The following is a 7,958-nucleotide window of genomic DNA, read 5'->3' as shown; positions in this document are numbered from 1 at the left end:
ATCATCATGGTCATAAGTTCTCTCCACATACTTTCTTTCTTTGAATATTTTTTCCCAGTGGCTAATATTTGATTCTGTTGTATTATGGCTAAAAGGTAGGCATGGGCACGAAATAAAGACAAGAAGTCTTTGGAATAAGTGATCCCATCACAATGAATCAATTTTCCATTGGAACATATTTTTACAAAGTCACTGTTTTGAAAATATTTAGCCATGAATTGAAACAGAGTCTGTAAGGTTTTTTTTTTTTTTCCTGGTCTAAGGCGAACAGCATTTTAGAGAATGAACCAGGACACAACTACAGCACAAGAAAAAAATATGATAATTAAGTTTACACATATGTGTGACTACTCTAACAGAAAACATGTAAAGAGCATTTGTTTTGATTTATATATCAATCTGCACTGTTTAATTTTTTGTGTCATAAATGCTCTTATTTAAAAAAACAGGACTAGTTAACAGTGTCAATTACTAGTAATTCGTGGTATAAATAATTAAACAAAGAAGTATTCAAAAAACATAACTGTTTTCAATAAAGTTTTATTTTACATCATTTGTTTTACTTACTCAGAAATTGCCCCCCCCAAAAATGCAGAGATTTCCCATGTAGCTGCAACCTAGTTTCATCTCTTATTAACATCTTCTATCAGTGTGTCTCACATGGCTTATTAATATCTTACATAATTTGTCATAGTTAATGAACCAATACTGATAGACTATTATTAACTAAAGTTCATATTTCATTTGGATGCCCTTGGTTCTGTCTTACTCTGACCCAGGATCCCATCCAGGATCACGCATGACATGTAGTCATCACGTCCCTGTGGGCTCTTCCTGGCTGTGACAGTGTGTCAGGCTTTCCATGTCATGATGACCTTGATAGTACTGAGGAGGATTGGTCAGGAATTTTGTAGAATGTCCCCCATTGTCACTGCATGTTCTCAAGGTGAACTGTCACCTTTTATGTTCACTTGAATCATTTGGAAGAGCTACTGTTTGTCAGGTTTCTCCACTGTGAAGTTATTTTTCCTCCTTGCCCATACTGCATGTGTTCTTTTGGAGCAAGTCACTGTGCAGAGCCCACACTTACGGAGTGAGGAGTTGGCTCCACATTATTGATGGCTGAGTGTCTACATCAATTACTTGGAATTCTTTTGCAAAGGAGATTTCTATGCAACTCTGTTTTCTTATTCACCTGTGTATACAAATACAGACACCTAGATAATTACTTTCAGCTTTAATTATTATTCAACACTACAATTCATTCCTGTGTTGGCCATCAGTAGCTGTTTTTATTGGCTATTATTTTTCTTTGATATATTTTAATTTTTTTTAGTACTTACTTTACTTTCTGATACTTCAAGATTATCCCGACTCCTATATTTACTGTCCCAGTTCTAGTATCAGACATTTCTTCAAAGAGCCTGATTCCTTTCAGAATGGTAGGAAAACTTACATCTGGCTGCCGAATGAGCACATTGTTGAATGAGCACTTGTTCCTCATTAGCAATGCTAGGAAGTATATGTGTGTGTGTAACCTACCTATACACACCTAATTATAAAGTTTTCTATGTAGAACTGTGTGTATCTATATTAAACTAAACATAAGTTTACGTTCATGTCTCCACCTCTGATCTACTAGCACATGAATCATTCTAGCCTTCTCCCCTTGCTAATTTGTAACCTCCCACTTCAACAGTGAGAGACCTGGTTACTACCATCTGCAACTTATGTAAGTCATTGTTTTATTCCAGATACAGATACTGTGGTTTTACAATTGTTCACAATTGCTTCTGTTGGAAAGAACTTTATAAAATAGAATCCAGTGATGAAGTATAGTTCGTTTGCCTTCAGCATACGGATTCTATTAATTTTCAAAGTGACTTAGGTCAACACCATTTTCCCTACACCTTCAGTGAGTTTTTTCCTACATTTGTGTCTTAGTCTGTTTTGTGCTTCTGTAACAGAATACCTGAGGCTGGGTAATTTATAAATAAAAAAGGTCCTTTTGGCTCACAATACTGGTGGCTGGAATGTCTGAGATTGGGCAGTTGCATCTGGTGGAGTCTCAGTCTTTTTCACCTCATGGTGGAAAGTGGAAGGGGAGCAAGGGGTGCACCAGAGATCACATAGCAAGAACGAAAGCAAGAGGGAAGCCAAGGAACCCAGACTCTTGTTAACTACCTACTCCTGCAGGAATTAATCCATTCCTGTGAGAGCAGAACTCACTCATCCCCATGGAGAACATTAATCTATTCATGAGGGATCCATCCCCATGACCCAAACACCTTCCACTAGGCCCCACTGCCCCACACTGCCACATTGGGGGTCAAATTTCAACACGAGTTTTTGCAGGGACAAACCACATCCAAACCATAGTAATTTGTAGCATAGTTAAATTATTTTTCACATGATGTATTCTGTCCTGGGATACTCCACATCCTGAGTAATTTTATTTAATTTGAATAGAGTTTGATTTACCCATTTGGTTGTAAAATTCTGCGTATTTTGACCAATGCATTGTGGTAGGTATCCCACTATTAAAGTATCATATGAAATGCTTGAAACCCCCACCCCATGGAGCCAATGGTTTCCCATCTGTGTAGTTTGCTTTCTGCAGTGTCTCATTAAATGAGGTCACACTGTGTGTATTCTCCTCAGACTGTCTTCTTCCACTTAGCAATGTGCATACAAGATTCACTCATGTCTTTGTGTGAGTTGATAGCTTGTTCCTTTCTATGGCTAAATAGTATTCCATTGCATGAATGTACCACAGTTTGGTTATGCATTTTGGGGAGCAAAACCTTCCTCTTCTAACTTTGTTCCAGGGTTGGAGACCTTCAAATTAACTGACAATAGATACATTAGTAGGAGAGACAATACTTGGCTTCTTATTCCACAAGTATCATTGTGGGACAAAATTCATCAGATGGCAGGATCCAGTTTACAAAGAGGTAAAAATAGCCCAAAAACAAGAAACAAGACTAGAATCTGATAACCCAGAATAGCTATAGCTTTCCTTAAAAAAATTTTTTTTTCAAGACAGGGTCTGGCTCTGTCACCCAGGCTGGAGTGCAAAGGTGCAACAATCTCAGCTCACTGTAACCTCTACCTCCTTGGTGCAAGTGATCCTCCCTCCTCAGCCTCCTGATTAGCTGGGACTACAGGCACATATCATCGTGCCCATCTAATTTTTATATTTTTGGTAGAGACGGGGTTTCCAACATGTTGCCTAGGCTGATCTTGAACTCCTGGCCTCCCAAAGTGCTGGAATTATAGGCATGTGCCACCATGCCCGGCCAAGTTATAGTTTTCCATTGAAACATAAAATTATTCTCTGTAGTAACCATCATTTTTGACCATAATCAAAGTAAGACTATTCTTGTTTTAAAATTAAGTATAGTTTTGTTAGATTTTGCTTGATTATTTACGTAAGTGCAGCAAGAACAGGAGATGACCACATAGGTGCTTTCAAGTTTCTTTGCTGGAAGTTTTCATACAGAATCTCAGATTTGACTTTTAAAGGCCTCATTCAGGCTAAAAGCCAAGCTAAGAACATACTATCAAATTTCAGCTGCAGTCCTTATAGCTTTGTGTGAATTCCTCTCTTCTTGAGTCCCCCCAAATATCCCTAAATTCCTGGGCCTACCAGGAAATGACCTTCTTTACTAACCTGTAAGGCTGTGAACCCTGTAATGTAAGTATCAGGCTGACTTTTCTCAGAGTGCTGTTGGGAACGAAGTTTTTGGTGTTCTAAAAAAAAAAAAAAAAAGAATTAACATGGGAACAAATAATCTCTTAGCAAGGCGAGCTTTACTTTCTGCAGAAAGGGTGCTACTCAATAGCTGTCCAGCCACAAGAGCACACCGAACAAAGGAGACAGAGTTACTTATAACCTGATGTGTCTACCCTACTGCTGTGTCCAGTTACCATTGGCTGGAATAGGACCTCACATTTTACACTTTACCCAATTGGCTATTAGTTTAAAACTTTCTTAATTAGGTAAGGGGAATAGAACAAAGAAAGAAAAGGAAGTTGCCAGGGATAGTTAAGGAAGCATCTCCAAATAAGGAATGGCATACACTATGGGCTGGGGCTTGTCTAGTTCTGTCCAGGCATGCCGGAGCAAGCTAGGACAACTGATTTGGAACACACACACACACACACACAAAAATAGTGGATAGCAATCTTATAGTAAGAAATTGTGACTTTTTACAATCTTTGAAGAAGAACTTTCCCATTTCTCACAGTGCTTTGTAAGCATTGTCTCCATAATAGTCAACCTTACTTCCTTAAAATTGCTGGTCATAACTGATCTTAGGTACACTTCCAAAATATGATATTCCAGTAAAAACCTTGATAATATAACCAAATTTTCCAATTATGTCCTGTTATAAGGTGAACAGATTCTTACTGGACTTTTGCTAATAACTATATCATCATGAAAATAAGAGTGTTCAGTAAGAATTTCAAAATTCTGGAGAGATTAGGCAGGGAAAAAAAGATAAATGCTTCATTTCTGTTTAAAAAAGTATAATCTACTAAATTGTTGTAAGTTACAGTTAAATTAAGAGAAAGAGATTTCTTAAATTCAGAAACTAGAACATTAAAGAACCAGCAATGCTCTAAAAAGCTATAAAATTATAATCAATTTTCATCAGTTCATTCAGTGCCATGTAATCAATTCCAGTCTTGCTGGATCTTGGGTTAGCAGTCTCATGACCCCATCAATTTCTCCACCAGGCTTCTGGAGATCTTCACTGAGTCAAGTGTATGGTCTTAAAGTTATTTAAGCAATATCATCAGAAGTCTTTAACCAGAGTACCTGTCATACTCTTTTCCATGAGTCTCAGAGGGAGTCCTGTATCGGAGATGAACATTCTGACCTGTAGCTGATCGCAGGAGCTTTCAGGAAAGCATCAGGGGGAAATAATATCTAAATGACAAAGAGTATGAAATGGCTGTGATTATACCACAGTTGACAAGGATATTTGATTTTTTCTGTGGCATACAACATTTATTTATTTATTTATTTATTTAGAAACAGAGTCTCGCTCTGTCACCCAGGCTTGAGTACAATGGCGTGATCTCAGCACACTGCAAGCTCCGCCTCCCAGGTTCACGCCATTCTCCTCCCTCAGCCTCCCGAGTAGCTGTGACTACAGGTGTCCGCCCACGCCCAGCTAATTTTTTGTATTTTTAGTAGAGATGGGGTTTCACCGTGTTAGCCAGGATGGTCTTGATCTCCTGACCTTGTGATCCACCCACCTCGGCCTCCCAAAGTGCTGGGATTACAGGCATAAGCCACTGCACCCGGCACAACATTTAAAATAATAATTGGAATTATGACTCATAACTCTATACTGGCACATAGCATGGATAAGGAGGACATTGACAAATTTCCAGGAATTTTATATAATTTCTGAAAACAACATTTTACTGATACAAATATAACACAGGGAAGGTTAGATATCTCTTTTTATTTGTATTTTTTGTAAGGTTTTCCTTATAAAAAATACATCCTACTTTACTTGTGAATCATGCCCTACTTTTCTTGCATGCTTTGCATAGAGTTGTTTCTAGTTATTCTATTGCTTCTAGTAGTTTTATTTACACATATTGATTATAATTTTAATACTTAGTAATCTTTTATTTTCCAGAGAAAACTAACAAGTAAACAGTTATAAACTGTCATATATTAGCATTCCATAGTAGGTTAGAAAATGTATGAGTATACCATCTCCCAACATCTACATGGATGTGTTTCCTCATCGTACAATTTCTCATTGTGGTAGACAAAAACATGTTTATTAATGGTCCAAAATATCTTTAGTCTCTCTGTAAAAATAAGAAGCGAAAATTATATAAACTTGAATTATTTATGTTCAGTAATTAATGTTTTAGTATTGTATCTTATTTATAAATGGTCTAGATATTTAATGCAAATCTTTTACTTAGCTTAACTTTAAGGTTAAAAATTACCAAAAGTATTTTGGAAACTACTATTAAGCAGATTTACAGTAAACAAATTATTTTTGAAATAATGTTTTTCGCTTTTCACAAGATGGCACCGAAAGTGAAGAAGGAAGTTCCTGCCCCTCCTAAAGCCAAAGCCAAAGCCAAAGCTTTAAAGGCCAAGAAGGCAGTGTTGAAAGGTGTCCACAGCAACATACAGAAAAGAAGATCCGCATGTCACTCACCTTGAGGTGGCCCAAGACACTGCGACTCCGGAGGCAGCCCAAATATCCTCGGAAGATCACCCCCAGGAGAAACAAGCTTGACCACTATGCTATCATCAAGTTTCCGCTTACCACTGAGTCGGCCATGAAGATAGAAGAAAACAACATACTTGTGTTTATTGTGGATGTTAAAGCCAACAAGCACCAGATTAAACAGGCTGTGAAGAAGCTCTGGGACATGGATGTGGCCACAGTCAACATCCTGATTCGACCTGATAAAGAGAAGAAGGCATATGTTCGACTCGCTCCTGATTATGATGCTTTGGATGTTGCAACAAAATTGGGATCATCTAAACCGAGTCCAACTGACTAACTCTAAATATATGTATATCTTTTCACCATAAAAAAGAAATAATGTTTTTCATAAGAATGACAACTTAATTAGAATCAAATTTAAAAGCTTTAAGATTTTACGTTTCTAGTAAGTATAATATTAGCTTATTTGAGTAGAACTCAAGCAGAATAGGAATTTATGTTTGTTTTATATTCGATAGTGGTAACTTTGAAGACATAGTTGTTTTATTACACCAAAAATATTATATTAACCTTATTTAACTAAGTTTTATCCAAATCGTGTTAACTTAAAAAACATTTGATCAGTTCCTATATTTCTAGGAGTTTGGTGAATATTTATTTATAAATGCTTATGTTTTTCCAAGCCAAGTTAGAATAGAACACTTTTAAAGAATTTTATAAATGAATTTTGCAACGCTAACCTGAGTTAAGAAAATATCACATATACATAACACACATTAATAGACATACAAACACAAATAGAGATTTCATAGCTTTCATCCTGAAATTTCAGCCATGAATCAGGCATAAATATTCTGATGGTTAATTTTAGACATCTACTTGATTGGATTAAGAGACACACAGCTGGTAAAACACAATTTCTGGGCATATGTGTGAGGGTATTTCTGGAAGACACTGAGATAACCCTGACCCAATGTAGATGGGCACAGATATGGTTTTGCTGTGTCCCCACTCAGATCTCATCTTGAATTGTAGTTCTTATAATTCCTACATGTCGTGGGAGGGACCCAGTTGGAGGTGATTGAATCATGGTGGTGGTTACTGCCATGCTGTTCTCATGATAGTGAGTGAGTTCTCATGATCTGATGTTTTTATAAGGAGCTTTTCCCATTTGGCTCAGCACTTCTCCTTGTTGCTGCCATGTGAAGAAGGACGTCTTTGCTTCCCCTTCCACCATGGTTGTGAGGCCCCTCCAGCCATGTGGAACTGTCAGCCCATTAAACCTCTTTGTTCTTTATAAATTGCTCAGACTCAGGTATTTCTTCATAGCAGTGTATAAATGGATGAATACAGGCACCATCCAATTGGTTGAGAACCCAGATAGAACAAAAAGGAAGAGGAAAGGGGAATTATCTCCTTCTGAAATGGAAACATCCTTCTTCTCCTGCCCTTGACATCAGAACTTTAGGGTCTCAGGCCTTTGGCCTCAGAATGAGAGTTACACCATTGGCTTCCCTCATTCTGAGTCCTTTTGACCTGGACTGAGCCATGCTACGCTTTCCTAGTTCTCCAACTTGGCGATAGGCTATCGTGGAACTTCTCAGCCTCCATAATTATGTGAACCAATTCCCCTAATGAGTCTTCTCTCATCTATCTATCTACATATATCACATTGATTCTGCCTTTCTGGAGAACCCTGACTAATGTGATTACAATAATACAAAATTTACTAGTTTATACAGA

At 37.4% G+C, this 7,958-nt stretch overlaps 1 pseudogene across 1 annotated transcript; it reads left to right on the top strand.

The window, feature by feature from the left end:
- Positions 1-2,420: 2,420 nt before the first annotated feature.
- LOC126955463 (60S ribosomal protein L23a-like) lies at positions 2,421-7,518 on the top strand (annotated as a pseudogene). The gene is made up of 2 exons (XR_007725930.1): positions 2,421-2,954; positions 6,065-7,518. The product of XR_007725930.1 is annotated as a 60S ribosomal protein L23a-like (transcript).
- Positions 7,519-7,958: the final 440 nt, after the last annotated feature.

This window comes from Macaca thibetana, chromosome 5 (genome assembly GCF_024542745.1).
Source record: "Macaca thibetana thibetana isolate TM-01 chromosome 5, ASM2454274v1, whole genome shotgun sequence".
NCBI lineage: Eukaryota > Metazoa > Chordata > Mammalia > Primates > Cercopithecidae > Macaca > Macaca thibetana.
This window is presented reverse-complemented; position numbering and strand designations above follow the sequence as displayed.